The sequence below is a fragment of the Furipterus horrens genome, unplaced genomic scaffold (genome assembly GCF_987537825.1).
Source record: "Furipterus horrens unplaced genomic scaffold, mFurHor1.1.pri manual_scaffold_17, whole genome shotgun sequence".
Classification (NCBI taxonomy): Eukaryota; Metazoa; Chordata; class Mammalia; order Chiroptera; family Furipteridae; genus Furipterus; species Furipterus horrens.
In genome coordinates this window covers 85070000-85089900 of record NW_028327187.1, presented here as the reverse complement: position 1 = coordinate 85089900, position 19901 = coordinate 85070000, and the positions used below count along the sequence as shown (strand labels likewise).

Genomic DNA, 19901 nt, shown 5'->3' with positions numbered 1-19901 from the left:
ATCCTCGCCAGCACTTGTTTGTTGATTTGTTGATGATGGTCATTCTGACAGGTGTGGGGTGGTATCTCATTGTGGTTTTTATTTTTATCTCTCTGATGGCTAGTGATGTTGAGCATTCTTTCATATGTCTATGGGCCCTCTGTATGTCCTCTTTGGAGAAATGTTTTTTCAGGTCCTTTGCCCATTTTTTAATTCGGTTGTCTGTTTTCTTGGTGTTGAGTCATATGAATTCTTTATATATTTTGGAGATCAATCACTAGTCTGAGATGTCATTGGCGAATAAATTTTCCCATATGGTTGGTTTCCTTTTCATCTTGTTAATGTTTTCTTTTGATGAGCAGAAACTTTTTAGTTTGATGTAGTCACATTTGTTTTTTCTTTCCTTTATTTCCCTTGCCTTAGGAGATATATCAGTGAAAATGTTGCTACGTGGGATATCTGAAATTTTCCTGCCTATTTTTTCCTCTAGGACTTTTATGGTGTCACGGCTTACATTTAAGTCTTTGATCCATTTTAAGTTTATTCTCGTGTATGTTTTAAGTTGGTGGTCTAGTTTCATTTTTTTGCATGTCCCTGTCCAGTTCTCCCAACACCATTTCTTTAAAAGGCTCTTTTCACTCCTTTTGATGTTCTTTCCCCATTTGTCAAATATTAGTTGACCATATTAACCTGGGTTTATTTCTGGGCTCTCTCTTCTGTTCCACTGATCTATATGTCTGTTTTTATGTCAGTACCAGACTGTTTGGATTACCGTGGCCTTGTAGTATAGTTTGATATCAGGTATTGTGATTACTCCTACTGTGTTCTTCCTCAAAATTGCTGTGGCTATTCGGGCTCCTTTTGGGTTCCATATAAATTTTTGAAATCTTTGTTCTAGGTCTGTGAGATATGTTGCTGGTATTTTAATAGGAATTGCATTAAATCTATAAATTGCTTTGGGTAGTATGGACATTTTAATGATGTTGATTCTTCCCATCTACGAGCATGGTCTCTGCTTCCATTTATTTGTATCGTCTTTAATTTCTTTCTTCAGTGTTTTGTAGTTTTCTGAGTACAGATTTTTTATCTCCTTGGTTAAGTTTATTCCTAGGTATTTTATTTTTCTTGTTGCTATGGTAAATGGGATTTTTCTTTCAGTTTCTATCTCTGAGTTTTTATTGTTGGCATATAAAAATGTCTTCGATTTCTTAATATTGACTTTGTATCCTGTTATTTTGCCGAATTCATTTATTAGTTTGAGTAGTTTTGTTGTGGAGTCTATAGGGTTTTCTATATACACTATCTGTCATCTTCAAATAATGACAGTTTTACTTCCTCTTCTCCAATTTGGATACCTTTTATTTCTCTTTCTTATCTGATTGCTGTGGCTAGAACTTCCATGACTATGTTGAATAGGAGTGGAGAGCGCGGACATCCTTGTCTTGTTCCTGATCACAGGTGGAATGCTCTCAGTTTTTGCCCATTGAGTTTGATGTTGGCTTCAGGTTTCTCATATATGGCCTTTATTATGTTGAGGTATCTTCCCTCTATTCCCATTTTGCTGATAGTTTTTATCATAAATGGGTGTTGTACTTTATCAAATGCTTTTTCCGCATCTATTATTATGATCATGTGGTTTTTGATTTTTCATTTTGTTTACGTGGTATATTACGTTTATTGATTTGCGACTATTAAACCATCCTTGCATCCCTGGGATGAATCCTACTTGATCACGGTGTATGATCTTTCTAATGTGTTGCTGGATCCGGTTTGCCAATATTTTGTTGAGGATTTTAGCATCTATGTTCATCAGTGATATTGGCTTGTAGTTTTCTTTCTTTGTTGTGCCTTGATCTGGTTTTGGAATTAGGGTTATAGTGGCTTCATAGAACGAGTTTGGGAATCTTCCCTCTTCTTGTATCTTTTGGAATAGTCTGAGGAAGATAGGAGTTAGTTCTTTCCTAAATGTTTTGTAGAATTCACTTGTGAAGCCATCCGGTCCAGGGCTTTTGTGTGCTGGGAGTTTTTTGATTACTGCTTCAATTTCACTAGCTGTTATTGGTCTATTCAGACACTCTGCTTCTTCTTGATTCAGTTTGGGAAGACTATAGGTTTCCAGGAATTTGTCCATTTCCTCTAGGTTTTCAAATTTCTTGCCATACAGTTGTTCCTAATAATTTCTTATAATGCTTTGTAGTTTTGTTGTTTCAGTTGTGGTTTCTCCTCTTTCGTTTCTGATTTTATTTATTTGAGTCCTCTTTTTTTTTTTTGATGAGCCTGGTTAAAGGCTTGTCAATTTTGTTTATCTTTTCAAAGAACCAGCACCTACTTTTATTGATCTTTTGAATTGTTAGTTTAGACTCTATGTTTTTAATTGTGCTCTGATCTTGATGATTTTCTTCCTTCTACTTGATCTGGGCTTTACTTGTTGTTCTTCCTCTAGTTCTTGTAGCTGTAGGGTTAAATTTTTTATTAGAGGTTCTTCTAGCTTTTTTAGGTAGGCCTGTATTGCTATGAACTTTCCTCTTAGGACTGTTTTCGCTGTATCCCATAGGATTTGGGTTGTAGTGTGTTCATTATCATTAGTTTCCAGAAACTTTTTGATTTCTTCTTTGATGTCATTGTTAGCCCATTCATTATTTAATAGCATGTTATTCATTCTCCATGAGTTTGAATGTTTTTGAGTTTTTTCCTTGAGGTTGATTTCCAATTTTAAGCCATTGTAATCTGAGAAGATGCTTGATATAATTTCAATTTTCTTGAATTTTTTAAGGCTTGTTTTGTGTCCTACCATGTGGTCTATCTTTGAAAATGTTCCATGTGCACTTGAGAAGTATGTATATTTTGCTTCTTTGGGGTGAAAACTTCTATATATGTATTGACAAAATCCGTTTGATCTAGAGTGTTGTTCAGTGCCTCAATATCTTTGGTGTTTCTTTGCTTCGAAGATCTGTCCATTGTTGACAATGGGATGTTAACGTCCCCTCATTTTAGTGTGTTGCTGTCTATATCTTTCTTGGAGTCTTTCAAAATTTTCCTTACATATTTGGGTGCTCTTAAGTTGGGTGCATATGTACTGATAAGGGTTATATCTTCTTGATGGATTTTTCTCTTAAGTATTATGAAATGCCCTTCTTTGGCTCTTTTTATGAACTTTGCTGTGAAATTTCTTTTTTCTTATATAAGTATTGCTACCCCGGCTTTTTTTTCATGTTCATTTGCTTGAAATACTTTTTACCAGCCCTTTACTTTCAGTCTGTGTAGATCTTTTGTTCTAAGGTGGGTCTCTTGTAGACAGCGTATATGTGGGTTATTATTTCTAATCCATTCAGCTCTCCTATGTCTTTTAATTGGAGGGTTTACTCCATTTACATTTAAGGTTATTACTGATAAGTACTTATTCATTGTCATTTTTCCCCTTTGTACTCATGTTCTTCTCTGTCTCTCTCTGTTTCTTTATCTTCTTAAAGCAGACCCTTTAGCATCTCTTGCCTTGCTGGTTTGGTGGAGATGTATTCTTTTAGCTTTCTTTTGTCTTGGAAGCTCCTTATTTCACCCTCCATTTTGAATGAGAGCTTTGCTGGGTAGAGTATTCTAGGTTGTAGGCCTTTGTTTTTCATTGCTTGGAATATTTCTTGCCATTCCCTTCTGTCTTTTAGTGTTTCTGCTGAGAAATCTGATGATAGCCTTATTGGAGCTCCCTTGTATGTTATTAGGTGTTTCTTTGTTGCTACTTTTAGGACTCTGTCTTTGAATGTTGTCATTTTAATTATGATGTGTCTTGAGGTGGGCCTGTTGGGGTTCATCTTCATTGGGACCCTCTGTGCTTCCTGGTCTTGCGTGACTCTTTCTCTCCTCATGTGAGGGAAGTTTTCTGTCATTAGTTTTTCAAAGAGGTTTTCTATCCTTTGTTCTTCTTCTTCTCCTTCTGGAATTCCTATGATACGGATATTATTACATTTCATGTTGTCCTGCAGCTGTCTTAGAACCTCTTCAGTCTGGTCCAGTCTTTTTTCATTTTCTTGTATTGTCTGAGAATTTTTGTCTACATTGTCCTCCAGCTCGCTGATCTGATCTTCTGCTTCTTCTAGCCTGCTTTTAATTCCTTCTGCTGTGTTCTTCAATTCAGAGATCGTATTCTCCATTTCTTCCTGGCTCTTATTGATAGCTTCTATTTCCGTTTTCATGCTGGTGTAATTCTCCGTAAGTTCCTTGTAGTTTTTCTGGAGTTCTTTGTTGTTTTCCTTGAGCTCATTCAGCTTCTTCATAATCCATGTTTTGAATCTGATATTTTGCTCCCCTCTATTTCATTTAGCACTCTCTCTGGGGATTCTACATTTCCTTTTGATGGGTGGTTTTTTCTCTGTTTCTCCATTTTTGTGATTCCTATTGTTTATTGGTGGTTCTTAGAATGATCTGCACTTCCTGGATCTGACTCTGGTAGCATAAGATCATGTACCAGACTGGCCCTAGGCAGTCTATTGGAGACTTCCATGGATTTACTGCTTTGTCTGTCTTCTTTAGTTGTTAATCTACTCAGTCTGTGATTATCTGTCAGGCTTAAGGAATGTGGGTGTGGAGCTTAATCCCTGTAGACAGGACTTTTATTTCCCTTTAGTCTAATGTCAGTTGGAGGGGAAAGGTTTGTCTGCTGTACTGGGGCTGAGTCAGTACTGGCTGGTCCTGGAAGGAGGTTAGTGTAGCTTCCACTTACTTCTCTGCCATCTAGGATCTCCATCTGTGTTGTCCTTGATGTTATTTCATTAATCTGTCTGTTTATATTTCAGCTACTCTTTGGTGGATCTTTTTCTCTGGTTAGTTGATTGAGAGTCACTCTGCCCACCTTGTCTTGAGATCTTTTGTGGAGGTGCTGCTAAAACATAATCACACAACCAGGCAAGAAACCCACACCCTCTAATATCTCCCCGAACTACAATCTCAGTATAGGTTGCAAATGAGCCTGTATTAATATACTTGTGGAGATATTGGGACTCTTATTTCATAGGAGAAACAGATAGGAGTTGTTTTAAATGAAGGAAGAGCAATTTTTGAGCTGGAAGTTTATAGAGTAATAATATTAACAATTGGGATCAAGGCTATGTAAGACAGCAATTAACATTTACACTGTATGTTTGAAAAGGAGGAGAGGGTTACAGTGTGTAGTGAGAAAGTGGAAGTGTATAGTATTAAGATTATATAATCGGTATATGCTATATGTTTAGCCTGGAAGTGAGGATAGACTTAACAGACATCCAGGCAGACAGACAGCGAGAAATTGAAGTAGAGGGCTGAGGAGGTTAGAAGGTAGGAAACAGATTGAGAAAGAATTTTTCAAGAATAAAAATACAGAGTAGGAAATAGCAAGACAGGAAGGGAGAGAGGAAAGAGAGAGAGAAAGTAGAGAAGAGAAGGGTAGGAGAGAGAACGAAAGAAGAAGGGGGACCAGATAAAAAATTTAAAAAATATATATATTATTTAAAAAATGTAGATTAAAACATGATTTAAAATAGCAAGATAGAGAGAAAGAGAATATATAGAGGGAAGAATAAGAGATGGGAAAGCAAGAGGATGGGAGAGGGAAAGAACACAGAGGAGGAAAGGAAATCAAGAGGAAGATGAGATATTAGGGAGGGAAAGATTGAAATTGAAGAGTTGACAAAAGATAGGATGAAGAAGACAAATACAAGAGGGAGAGAAAGCAGTGAGGGGATGGGGTGGAAAGAGAGAAGGGTTAAGAAGGGGAGGGTGAAGGAGGAGGAGAATAGATTAGAATTAAAATTTAAATATTAAAAGATTAGAATATAAAGTGCAATAGGGAGAGAGAAAGAAAGAGAGAGAAAATATTTATAGGGAGAGAAGGAAAATAAGGGCAAGGGAGGAAAGAAAAACAAATGTAGATTGAAGGGGAAAAAAATAAAGAAAGAAATTTAATAAAATTGAAAGTGCTTATCACAGAGAAAAGAGAGAGAGAGAAGGGAAATGGGGGAGAACAAGGATAAGGGGGAGGGAATGGAATTTGAAGAAAGGAATAGGAAGGAAAGGGAGAGAACGTAAAATTAAAAAATTAACAAAGAATAGGATGAAGGGGAGACATGCTAAGGGGAGAGAAGGGAGGGAAGAGGAGGGGAGAAAAGGAGAGAGAATAAGAAAGGATGGGAGGGGCAGTTAGAGAGAGAGTGAAAAATAAGAGAATGAGAGGATTTTAACTCAATTCTACTTTTAGGCACAGTCTCTGGGTATTTTTGGTTTGTTTGTTTTTTGTTTTTCCTTCCTTCCTTCCTGAGTCCGCCCGTATTCAAAATTCCTTGGGTTTCAAATCTTTTCTGGTTGGTTGGCTGGCTGTGGGAAGGCCCTACTTGATTCTGGGATTGCTAGTCTTTTTTTCGTGGGCCTACCGCCGCTCTGCTGTGAGCTGCCTTTAGTTGTCCCCTCCTGTGGCACCCTCAGCCCTCCTCAGTCTTGTCCAGCTACTCCTTCCCACTATTGGTCCAGCCTGTGCCTGCCAGCAATCCCTGCTCTGCCTCCAGTCGTGTCTCTATTCCCAGGCTACAGCTTCTGCTCTCTTCCCTGTCTATATGCCTGTGCACCCTACCTCTCTCCATGTCTCCAGACTGTCCCTTTGTTCTACAGGACTCTGGCACAGATGATCAAAGCGCAGGGACCAGTGGCACTCTCCTGCCCAGGACCTCTCCCCTGGTCAGGAGCTCTGCAGCGGCTTTCCCGCGTGGGCTCTTCTCCTTGCCCCAAAACTCTCTCTATTCCGAACTACAGCTTCCGCTGTCTTCCCTGTCTATAGACCTGCACGCTCTATCTCTCTTCCCAGCCCAGCACCATTCCTTTGTTCTGTAGGATTCTAGTGTGGTCGGTCAGTACAGCGCTCTCTACCCAGGAGCTCTCCACCAGTCTGGAGCTCTGCAGCAGCCTTTCCCTGCGGGCCCTTCTCCCCACCCTAAAACCGTCTCCACTCCAGAACCACCGCCTCCGCTCTCTTCCCTACTTACACGTCCTGCGTTCCCTATTTCTCTCCTAGCCCCAAACCCACCTTTTGTTCTGTGGGATTCTAGCTCAATTGCTCAAAGCGCCAGGGGCATGTACTCCTCTCTTGCTCAGGAGCTCTCCCCCGTCCGGAGTTTTGCAGCAGCTTTTCTGTGCGGCCCGTCTCTTTGCCCCAAAACTGTCCCTTTGTTCTGTAGGGCCCTAGCACAAGGGTTGGGCGCTCCTGGGATGCCGAGCTTTTGGTCGGAGGTTGTATCTGAGGAGGTTTCCCTCTAGATTCAGTTCACACAGTTTCTCCCAGTCCTGGTTGTTCACTGTTCTCTCACTCCTCTGGCTTTTTCACCCAAATCCTCTCCTTAACTCCCTACAAGAATTCACTTATCAGTGTGCTCCTAGCAGGGGGAGCATCCAAACAGGTCTCGGCTAGTGAGCTCTCCGGCTTGGTACTGCAGATGCACCGGGTCCCAGAATGACTCAGCCTGCAGTGTGTGGTAAACCCCTCCACCCCCCTCCACACTGCTCCAATGCTCTCCTCCCTGTTCACACTATCGGAGATCCACACTCACTCAGTCACTCCTCTCCGCATTCGTTCCTGGAGTCTCTCCTTAACAGGAGTGAGCTGAGAACCCTGCCCCTACTCCGCCGCCATCTTCCCCCTTCTCAGGGTTAGATTTTTTATTGGAGATTCTTCTATCCTTTTCAGATATGCCTGTATTGCTATGAACTTCCCTCTCGACTGTTTTTCTGTGTCCCATAGGTTTTGGGCTGTTGTGTGTTCATTATCATTAGTTTACAGAAATTTCTGATTTCTTCTTTGATGTCATTGTTAACCCATTCATTATTTAATACCATGTTATTCATTCATTTTTCATGAGCTTGGATGTCTTTCATTTTTTTCTCTGAGGCTGATTTTTAGTTTCAAGGCATTGTGGTCTGAAAAGATGCTTGATATGATTTCAAATTTCTTGAATTTGTTGAGGCTTCTTTTGTGTCCTATCATGTGGTCTATATTTGAAAATGTCTCATGTGCAGTTGAAAAAAATATATATTTTGCTTCTTTGGGGTGAAAATTTCTATATATATCAGTTAAGTCCATGCGGTTTAGTGTGTTGTTCAATACCTGTATATCCTTGGTGTTTCTTTGCTTTGATGATCTGTCTATTGTTGATAATGGAGTGTTAAAGTCCCCTACTATGAGTGTGTTGCTGTTAATATCCTTCTTGTGGTTTTCTAGTATTTTCTTTATGTATTTGGGTGCTCCTATGTTGGGTGCATATATGTTTATCAGTGTTATATCTTCTTGATGGATTGTTCCTTTAAGTATTATGAAATGTCCTTCTTTGTCTCTTTTTATTGCCCTTGCTTTGAAATCCGTTTTGTGTGATATGAGAACTGCTACCCCAGCTTTTTTTTCAAGTCCGTTTGCTTGGAATACTTTTTTTATATCCCTTTACTTTCAGTCTGTGTAAATCTTTTTTTTTCAGGTGTGTTTCTTGTAGACAGCAAATATGTGGTTCCTGTTTTCTTACCCATTCCATTACCCTATGTCTTTTAATTGGAGCATTTAATCCATTTACATTTAAGGTTATTATTGACAGATATTTATTCATTTCCCTTTGTACCTGTGTTCATCTCCTCTTTTTTTCTTCTTTTTCTTAAAACATTCCCTTTAGCTCCTCTTGCAATACTGGTTTGGTGGAGATGCATTCTTTTTGTCTTCCTTTGTCTGTGAAACCCCTAATTTCACCTTCCATTTTGAATGAGAACCTTGCTGGGTAGAGTATTCTTGGTTGTAGGCCTTTGTTTTTCATTTCTTGGAATATTTTTGACCATTCCCTTTTGTGTTGTAGTGTTTCTGTTGAGAAATCGTTCAACAGCCTTATTGGAGCTCTATTGTATGTCATTTGGTGTTTTTTTCTTGCTGCTTTTAACATTCTCTCTTTGTCTTTGAATGTTTCCAATTTAATTATGATTTGCCTTGGAGTGGTTTTTTTTTTTTTGTGTTCCTCTTCATTGGGATTCTCTGTGCTTCTTGAACTTGCATAAGTTTTCTATCATCAGGGTGGGAAAATTTTCTGTCATAACTTCTCCTATAAGCTTTTTTTCCTTCGTTCTTCTTCTTCTCCCTCTTTTATTCCAATGATCCTGACATTATTTTTTCCTCATGCTATCCTGTAATTCCCTTACATCTTCTTCATATTTTTTCAAACTTTTTTCATATCATTATATTGTCTGGGAATTTTTTTCTACATTGTCCTGTAACTCACTGATCCGAACCTCAGCTACGTTTAGCCTGCTTTTTATTGATTCTACTGTGTTTTTCTGTTCAGTTCATTTCTTCCTGGCTTTTGTTAATAGTTTCTATGTCCCTTTTTATGCTGATGTAGTTCTCCATAAGTTCCCTGTAATTTTCTTGGAACTGTTGGTAACTTCCTTGGAGGTTGTCGTAGTTGTTTTTGAGGTTGTCGAGTATATTGAGCTTCTTCACCACCATTGTTTTGAAATCCATGTCTCACATTTGGACTATGTTTATTCCATCTACCTCTCTTTCCTTTTCATTGAGAGGTTGTTTCTGCGTCTTACCATGTTGAATTCTTCTTGTTTGTTTTGTTTTCAGATTTGTCTGCTTTGACTTCTCACCTTTGTGTTATTTGATTCTTTATAGGAGACCTGGGTGTTTCAGTGGTGTAGTCTCTTTGATCTCCTGAGCCTGATGTTCTTGGGATATCTTTTATGTCATTTGTTTATGCTGTCTGGTTATATTTCAGATGTTCTTTGGTAGGATCTTCCCTCTGCCTAGTTGATTGAGAGTCACTCTGTCCACTTTGTCTTGAATTCTTTTGTGGAGATGCTGTTAAAAACATAAACACACAGCCCAGGCAGGAAACCCACACCCTCAAAAATATCCCCCAACCTCTATCCCGCTATCGTCAGCAAATGGGCCAGTATTAATATAAACGTAGAGAGATTAGGGCTTTTATACTATAGGAAGAATTGATAAGGGTTTTTTTTTAAGAGGAAAAATATGATTTTTGAGAGAAGGGATGATAGGTTAATAATCGTAGCAAGTAGTGTTGAGACTATGCAAGACAGTAGGTAATATTTACATTGTATGTTAATAATAAAAGAAACGGAAGGAAGAATGCAGAATATAGTAAGAAAGTGGAATTGTATAGTATTAGATTTATATAGTAGTTATATTCTATTTATTTAGTGTGAAAGGGAGACCAAACAAAACAGACAAATAAACAAAAATTAAAGAGGAAGAATGAAGAGAGATGGTATGAAACAAATTAAAGGGATAGTTTAAAAAATTTTTAAAATAAAAGTAATAATTAAAATTAAAACTAAGAAATTTAAAAAATTGAAATAAAATAAAATGCAAATAAAAAATCTAAAATAGAAATGAAAATTTAAAAAAATATAAAAGGAATGTTTTTACTCAGTTCAGCCTTTGTGTATAGTCTTCTTTTTCTGGATCCACAGCTGGCCTAGTGAGGGGGTCCAGAGGTTCCTGATCCTTGCAGCAGCGATTTTGGTCACGTGCCTGGGTTACTCCTGCGTGCCCGCGGTGGCCGGTGTATTCCTTTTGTTCCTGTTGGAGCCAGCCAGGGTGCTTGTGCGTGCGTGCACGTGTGCACTCAAGGTGGCCTTCGCGCTACCCTTAGTCCTGCCGTGCCACGCCCGGGACTTGGTCTCTCACCCCTTGGTGCGGGGCCCCGGACATTTGTGCACAGTGGAAGTGTGCGTCTGTGAGTCGTCACCACCTGCTGTTCCAGCTCTACAACCGCTGGCTGTTGCCACATCCGCCTGGGCTGGCACGAGAAGAGCCCGCGCAAGTGGTCTTACTCTGGCTTGGCGCCCACTGGGGCTGGCCAGTAGTGTCTGCGCACGGTATTCTGCGTGCCCAGCAGGCCCTCCTTGTGCCTGTTGGGGCACTGATCTTATGTCTTTTGGGGTGTGTCTGAAGGGCACCTGGACACGTGGCCAGAGACCCGGCCCCACACCTGGGTCTGTGAATGAAGACACGTCCCTGTGCGCACCCGCGCGACCCAATGGGAAGGGTTGTGGTGTGGGCGAGCACACTTCTGCGCCTGCACTCCTCAAAAATATCTTATCACCCCTGATTTCTCCTCTCCTCTCTGCAGTACACAAGAGAAAAATATAAAGTAAAATCACGTTCTCACATGCACAGCAATACGCTGTTTCTTGTCTTTCAGCGGCAGGTGCCACCTGGCCCATGCCTGGCTCTGCCAGCAGGAGAGATCTGCCGTCCTCCTGATTCCTCTCTGGGGAAGCCTGTGATCACCAAAAAGCCTTTGTGTACTTCCAGCCACAGCTCGGGGAGCCAACCCAGTCAGAAATTCTGTCTCATTCTTTTTTCCTCCGCTATCCTCACCAAACAGGTCATTCCCAGGTGGTTTTCTCTAATTCAGCAGTGCCATGGTTCAACTCTTGCCAGATGTTCTGTCTGCAATTAGTCCAAACTACAGACGGGTCTCGGGAGCCAGAAAGCACAGCCTCCCCTCACTCCTCCGCTGTCTTCTCTCAACAATTACTTTCAATAATGATTAAATTGAGTCACTAATTCCAAGAGAGTCAACTTCTATGAAAAGTAGAAATGAGGCCAGTGTGAGGGGCAATCATTTCCGACTGAGAGACTCTTATCTTAGTTTCTGTGATGTGTCTGGACTATTGTAAGCACTGTGGTGTAATTAGGTGAGGAGTTTCTCCCTGCCTTTGAACATCACACATTTAAAGTTCATCAGACCAAGGGACTGATCCGCTTCTTGTGAACTGGCTAGGGAACACAAAAAATTAGATAAACTCCCAGAGTTTCAATGCCACAGAGGCAAATCAGCAGTCCCAAAGTGGCTGTTCTGTGAGACTCAACAAAGGATTTTACCCCTATGAAACAATACAGCAACTAGAACCAAGATTCAACATTTTTCTTCTCCAGTTGGAAGAACAAATTTTTGCCTTTATAACTCTATAATGCTTTGAAGTCTCATTTATTTATCATTTACTTAAGAATATATATAAGACTAAGTTAAGATTCTTTACTCTCTGTCAGCATTCTCAGTGCTCTAAACTGAAAGAAAGCCTCTGGCTTGAATGGTTTCAACTCACTCCTCTCCACTACCTACAAAGGTGTCTTCTCCCATCTACCTCATAAGACAAGGCAGACCTAGGTCAGTAAGAAATAATATATTTAGGCTTCTTGGTTTCTATAAAGTAAACATTTTCACATACCCACAAAACTGTTCACTCTTGTTTTTTCTACAATAATTGTTGATTGATCTCAATTTTTTTAATTGTAAAACAAAATATAGATACAAAAAAAAATCCCAACACATATGGGGTTGTTCACCTCACAGGTCAAAGAAGGAAACTTTGCCAGCCATCCTAGAAGTTTCTGAATTTCCTGCCCCCAATCCCAACTCCTTTCTCCCCACAAAATAACAACTATCTTGTCTTGCTTTTCTTTATAGTTTTGTCACCCAATGGAGCATTTCTATGTACTTTAACTTTGCCTATTAAAAAGTTTAAGACTCTTAATTGACAGTTCCATTCTCCATCTCTTTATTATTATTACTTATTTATTGAAGAACTGGGATTGTTTAACCTATAGAATTTTCCACAGTTTGGATTTTGTTGATTGCAGGTACAATTGTAGAGCAGTTCAGCATATTCCTCTGTCCTCACTATTCCTGCAAATAGGTAGCTAGATCCAGAGGCTTGATCAGAATCATATTCAATCCCTTTAGCAAGATTATATACATAGGTGGTGCTCTATTCTTTCATTAGTAAGGTTACATAACATCTGATGGTTTCTCTTTCAATATCCGGATACACTAATTCACTGGAGGCTGTAAACAGGTGTTTTTTCTAATTCTATTATATATTATTTTATTAGTTAATATACTTTTATAAAGAGACATTACCTCTCCTTTATCATTGTTACTAAAAGAGTTCATGTAGACAAGGCAGAATAAGTGTTTTTTTGTTTTTTTGTTTGTTTTTTCTTTATTATCACCTGATGGTGCCCAATTCACCAGTGTGAGCCTTTATAAATGTCCCTGATTTTTTTCAACCTGGATTCTATTTTATTCTCATGATCTTGGTTTAGGGTTATCTACTAAACTCTTTTGTATCTCACATTAGCTTGTGTTAAGGTCTTCATTGTTAATTTAAGCATCTTACTTCTTTTGCTTAAAGTGATGGTTCTCAAAGTGTGGTGTCTAGATGAACACCATCAGAATCACTGGGGAACTTGTTAGAAATGCAGATTTCGATCCCATTCAAGGTTACTGAATTAAATACTCTGGGGAAGAAGCCCAGAAATATCTTTTTTTAAAAAATCATTCCAGGTTATTCTGATGAAACCTAAAATTTGAGAGTCACGGTTTAATTAACAAACTTTATAGAGTCCTCCTTGGATGTATTGCTACAACTCTACCCATCACAAAGATCTGTTAATGTTGGAATAAAGATTGGTTTTCCTTCCATAAACTTTGTCAAATGCTTGCTGCAGTTGACAATTGCCCTAGGAATAACATCTCTGGTACTTTTAATGGGGTCATAGCTTCTGTTTTATTTGACCTGAGAGCTGGGAGACTTGCTTTTTCTGCTAAGATAAACACAATAATGTACTGTTTTGTAGTTTCTAAGAGGTCAGTAGGGTACAGTTAGCATTTATTGTGTCTGCTGAGAGCCAGTACAGACTAAGACACAGCCCCTGCCTTTGAAAATTTAGAGAAAAGGTGTTTGCGAACCTGGTGTAAGGATGCTCAAGAAAGCAACTTCCACCGAGGTAAGCTGGCTATGGATTATTTCAGTCGATGTGGGTCAAGATTGTATTTGGCCTTTCTGGGGTCTCTTACTAAGGCCCTATCCATCTTCACTAAGATTTCATGCATTCTTTTTTTTTTTTTCATGGTTTAAGTGTTTAATTTTTTTAACTGAAGTAATATATTTTTAGTATATTTTATTGATTATGTTGTTACAGTAGTCCCAATTTTTTTCCCTTTGCTCCCCTCTGCCCAGTACCTGCTTCCCTCCAGCAATCCCACCCCTCTTAGTTCATGTCCATGGGTCATGAATATAAGTTCTTTGGATTCACCCTTTTCTATATTATTCTTAACTCCCCTATGTCTATTTTGTACCAACCAATGATGCTTCTTAATCCCTGCATCATTTCCCCATTTCACCCCTTTCCCCCTCCCAGCTGATAACCCTCCAAATAGTCCCCATACCTATGATTCTGTTCTTATTCTGATTTGCTTAGTTGGATTTTGTTTTTATTTTTTAGATTCAGTTGTTCGCAGTTCTGAGTTTGTAGTCCTTTTAATGTTCATAGTTCTGATTTTCTTTTTCTTAAGTAAGTCCCTTTGACATTTCATATAATAATAGCTTGGTGATGATGAACTCTTTTAGTTTTATCTTGTCTGGGAAGCACTTCATCTGCACTTCCATTCTAAATGATAGCTTTGCTGGATAGAGTAATCTGGTTGTAGGTCTTTGTTTTTCATCATTTTGAATACATCTTGCCAGTCCCTTCTTGCCTGCAAAGTTTCTTTTGAGAAACCAGCTGATAGTTTTATAGGCACCTCTTTGTAGGTAATTCTTCGCTCTTCTCTTGATGCTTTTAAGATTCTCTCTTTACCTGTAACCTTTGGCATTTTAATTATTATGTGTTTTGGTGTGATCCTTTTTGAGTTTAGCTTGTTTGGGACTCTCTGTGCTTCTTGGGCTTATATGTCTATTTCCTTCACAAGATTTGGTGAGTTCTCCTTCATTATTTTTTCACATAAGTTCTCAATTTCTTGCTCTTTTTTTTCTCCTTCTGGCACATCTATGGTTTGGATGTTGGCATATTTAAAGTTTTCCCAGAGGTTCCTAAGACTTTCCTCATTTTTTTTCAATTATTGTTTCCTCATTCTGTACTGCTGACTGTTTATTTATTTTTTATGTTCCACATCATTGATTGGAACCCCAGTTTCCTTCCCTTCACCATTGGTTTTGTGTGGATTTTTCTTCATTTCATTTAGCATAGCCTTCACTTCTTCCCTTATGTGTTTGCTATACTTAAACATATCTGTCAAGCCTGTGAGCATCTTTATCACCAGTGTTTTGAACTCTACCTCTGTTAGGTTGGCTATCTCTTCATCTTTTAGGTTGGCTATCCCCTCATCACTTAGTTTTCCCACTGGAACCTTGATCTGTTCCCTCTTTTAGGCCATACTTCTCTGTCTCCTCATCTTGACAGGCTCTTGTGTTTGTTTGCCTCTTTGTCTTAGGTAGAGCTGTCACTTCTGTTATGTTGTAAGGGGCGGAGCCTTAGGTATTCATCAGTACAGGGTGACCTGGTTCACCAGGTTGTTATGCTGTATGTGGGAGAGGGGTCTGAGAGGGGACAATGCCACTTGCTCAGCACTCACCCCTTTTCCAGGCACTTCTCCCACTTGTGTATGGGACTGGCGCCTCTCTAGCTGTTACCCTGACTGTTGTTCACAGAGTGGGTGGATCTGCGGACATTCTAGGACCGTAGAGGCCTTTAAACAATTGGTCTGTGCTCAGAGACGAGCAGTTTCTTCTTCTGCCCCACTCCCACTGGTTTGCACTGTCAGAAGCAATGAGGCTTTATTTTCCTTGGCGCTAGGACCATGAGCTGTGCTGTTTGGTCTGGTGCTAGGAGTGCTCCCCAGGTGTCCCTCCCCACTTTTTAAAACATGTGAGTGTTTTCTGCTGGCCTGCCACTGCTTCTGCTGCTACCACTATCACACTGTGTCCTCTCTGCCTTAGCTCCACCCCTCCTACTTGTCTGGATGAGTATATCTTTTTTATATCTTTGTTTGTTGGACTTCCATGCAGCTTGATTTTCTGAAACTTGTGGTTCTATCTAGTTTTGAGGTAGTTGTATTTCTTCTTAGTTGTGGAAGGAGACACAATGTGTCTGTCTAGGCCTCCATCTTCATATTTCATGCACTCTTGAAATGTGAATATTATGACCTAATTTGTTAATTTTTGATGAGAGAGAAGCAAGACTTGAGGTTTAGATCAGATTCTTATGAATGGACCTAAATTCCAATGAACACAACTTTCAATCTGAGGTGGAGAAAAGTGAATCCATCTCTAACATTTGTGGGATTTTGGATAAAAAATCTGATGAGGCCATAGACCTGTTGCCAGTCCCTCTCTTATCATCTCCAACAAAGCTATGGGCTGTGAGGAACCATACACACACTTGTGTGAACACAATACAGTCCAGATTTCATGTGCTACTCCATCTATAGCATTATTGATAGGAGAAGGCTCCCTATAGTATATCTGTGTTTGGTAAGGCAGACTCGGGAAAGAGGACTACACAGGTCCTATAAACCATCTAAGGATAACCTAGGCAGGGAATCTCAGGGTCCCAGCTAACCAGAGCATGTTCTGGAAGATGGATCACAGCCTCTGGATGGGCACATCTTGAATTAATGGAATTCTTATCACATGAAGGGAGGTTGGAATAGAGAAAAGCCAAAGCAGTTCCTTCTAAGGAGCAGAGCACAAGTTTCCTATGTCTAGCAGTGCTACTGAAGGAAGGTGGTGAAGTGTGCTCATAACTTCCTGTTTCACTGAGGAAGCACACACTTCCAGAGCTTTGGGGGTTAGTTTTTGGTCCTGAATCTGGTCATTTTGCCTGGTAAAAGTTGTCATTGAAGATATCAACTAAAATATTAGCTCTGATTTACATTTGGACTTTAGAAAAACAGACTCAAATATATAAAATCAGAAATGAAAGAGGTGACATTACAACTGATACCACAGAAATACAAAGGATCATAAAAGGTTACTATGAACAATTGTATGCCATCTGATTAACTAAACTACAAGAAATAAATTCCTAGAAACATACAACTTACCGAGAATGAATCATGAAGAAATAGACCAATAACAAATATGGAGAATTAAAAATTACAAATTGGTAGTTACAGAATAGGCAGGGTGATGCTTAGAGCAAGTATAGGAAATAAACTAACCAAAGAACTTATATGCATGACCCATGGACATGAACAACAGAGGGGGAATCACTAAAGGGAGTGGAGGGTGCTGCATGGAGTGGGGCAAAAGGCGAAAAATTAGGACAATTTTAATAGCATAATCAACAAAATTAATAAAATAAAAAAGTAACTTCTCTAAAAAGAACTAATCAACAAATTCAGTTAAGTTGCAGGATACAATATCAACATCTAACAGTCAGTTCTTTTTCTCACACTAACAATGAACTTTCAGAAAGTGAAACTAAGAAAACAATCCTATTCACAATAGCATCACAAAGACAAAATACTTAGGAATGAACTTAACCAAGGAAGTGAAAACATGTACACTGAAAACTATAAGACTCCAATAAAAGAAACTGAAGAAGACACAAATAAATGTAAGGGACTGTAAAAATTAATGTTGTTAAAATGCCCCTCCCACCCAAGGGAGATTCAATGCAATCCTTATCAATTTCAATGCTGTTTTTCACAAAATTTTCAAAAATAACCCTAAAATTTGTATACAACTACAAAATACTCTGAATGGAAAAAACAATCTTGTGGGAGTTCCAGTCAGTTTTCAAGGAGGTAGGAAGAGAGCACCATGCAGTTTTAGAAGGAAAAAAGATCCATATGGTTTTGAAAGGGCAGAGAGAAAACCATGTGTGATCCAGTGCAACATGTAACATATTTTCCTGGACTGTTATACAGAAGCTGATGACATCGTACCCCAGATACTGAAGGAGACAGCTGACAGATAAGGGATGGGGAACTTCTGGACATGTTTTGGTCTTCTAGCCCTTTGAGGAGTACGGGAAGTGCTGGGAGAACAGGGCTCTGAGATGAAGTGCTCACTGCCCTCCCCAAGTTGGAATACTGTAAATAAAGACCTGTTTTCCTGAACACTAGTTGTTGGGTTTTACACCAAGGCACACATAAAAGAATCCCCATTTGCTCTGTAACATTATGACCTTGCTGCTTTACTGAAGTAGTACATGGAAGCATATGGCACAGTATACCCCAAAGAAGCATGTGGGTCTTTTTTTTAATAAATCATAATTTAAATTCTGTCTTGAACTTACCAAATACTTTCTTTTAAAATGCATATTTATATAATAACTTTATTTAGTGTTTTTTCTTCTTTTGTTAATTCAATAAATATTTATTGATTATCTACTCTATGCTGGATAATGTTTTAGGCACTGATAATAAATGGGGAATAAAACAGACGAAGACTCTGATGTCCTTGAGTTTTTTTTAACTGTATTCATTTATTTTTAGAGATGGAGAGAGAGAGAAAGAGAGAGAAGGAGAGAAACATCAATGGGTGGTTGCCTCTTGCACACCCCCAAATGCAATCCAGGCATGTACCCTGATTGGGAATCAAACTGGAGACCCTTTGGTTTGCAGGCCAGCATTCAATCCACTGGGCCACACCAGCCAGGGCTCCTTCAGTTTTATAATCTAGAGGGAAGAGAGGCAATAAGTAAGAAAATTTTGGATTGTGATCAGTTATTATGGAGAAAATAAAGCAGTATGGGTGACCTTAGGGTAACATCTGGTAAAGGGTCAATGTTGCTATCCCCAAAATGTGTTACCATTTATTAGAGATACAGTGAGGGAAATGGGAAAATTTCAGTTTTCTACACACAAGTTGTGTGAACTTGAGCAAATTATATAACCTCTCTGATCCCCAGTTTCCTCAACTGTCCTGATGGGAAAATATAATATCTGGCTTATAGCAGCTTTTGAGGATTAAATGTGGCGCATTAAGGAAAAACACCCTAGAAAAGTGTTTGGCTTGTAATAGTTGTTTTAAAATTAGTAGCTAAGCCCTGGCTGGTGTGGCTCAGTGGATTGAGTGCTAGCCTATGAATCAAAGGGTCGCTGGTTTGATTCCTAGTTAGGGCATATATCTGGGTTGTGGGCTGGATCCCCAGTTGGGGGCGTATGAGAAGCAACCCCACATTGTTGTTTCTCTCCCTCTCTTTCTGCCTCCCTTTTCCTTTTCCTAAAAATAAATAAATAAAATATTTAATAAAAATAGTAGCTAAAATATTATTAGTCTAATAACCTTCTTCACTAAAATTTCAAAAATAATAAGTATCCCCATGATTTCATTAGTTTTAATATCTTGTGCCTAATAAGATGTTTCAAAGAATGTACCTATAAATAGCCTCCATGCCCACCACCACCATGGTAACAATGGGGCTTTGCTGGTATAAGCTTATGAATTATCATAATTTAATGTTCATCTATTGTTGGTTAAATTTTCCCGAGGTCATAAATAACAGAAACGGACCTGCATTTGTATTTAACATTGTATAAATAAATTTTAGTAGAGCTGAAAAAAAAAAAAAACACCTTGTGAAGGAAGAACAAAGCAGGGGGCATCACATTTCCTGAGTTAAAACTAAAATACAAAACAATTTGGCACTGACATTAGAACAGACACAGACTAATGAAACACAGTAGAGAGTCCAGAAAACCACACATATATTGTCAACTTCAGCAAGGGCACCAAAAAGCATACAATGGCGAGAAGATAGTCTTTTAGATAAATGGTGTTGGGAAAACTGGATAACCACATGAAAAAGAATTAAACTAGACCTCTATCTTGCTCCACTCACAAAAAAAAAAAAAAAAAAAAAAAATTCAAAATGGATTAAAGACTTAATTGTAAGATCTGAAACCATAGACCTGCTGGAGAAAACATAGGGGAAAAGCTCCTTGACATTGGTCTTTGCAATGCTTTTTTAAGATATGACACCAAAAGTACAGACAAGAAAAGCAAAAATAAACAAGTGGGACTACATCAAACTAAAAGGCTTCCACACAGCAAACGAAACAATCAACAAGAAAAGGCAACCTATGGAATGTCAGAAAATATTTGCAAAC

The 19901-nt window shown here is 38.9% G+C and overlaps 1 pseudogene; it reads left to right on the top strand.

Annotated features, from left to right (window-relative positions):
• LOC149991516 (elongation factor 1-alpha 1-like) overlaps positions 1-19901 on the top strand; it is a 61765-nt pseudogene that overhangs the window by 5072 nt on the left and 36792 nt on the right.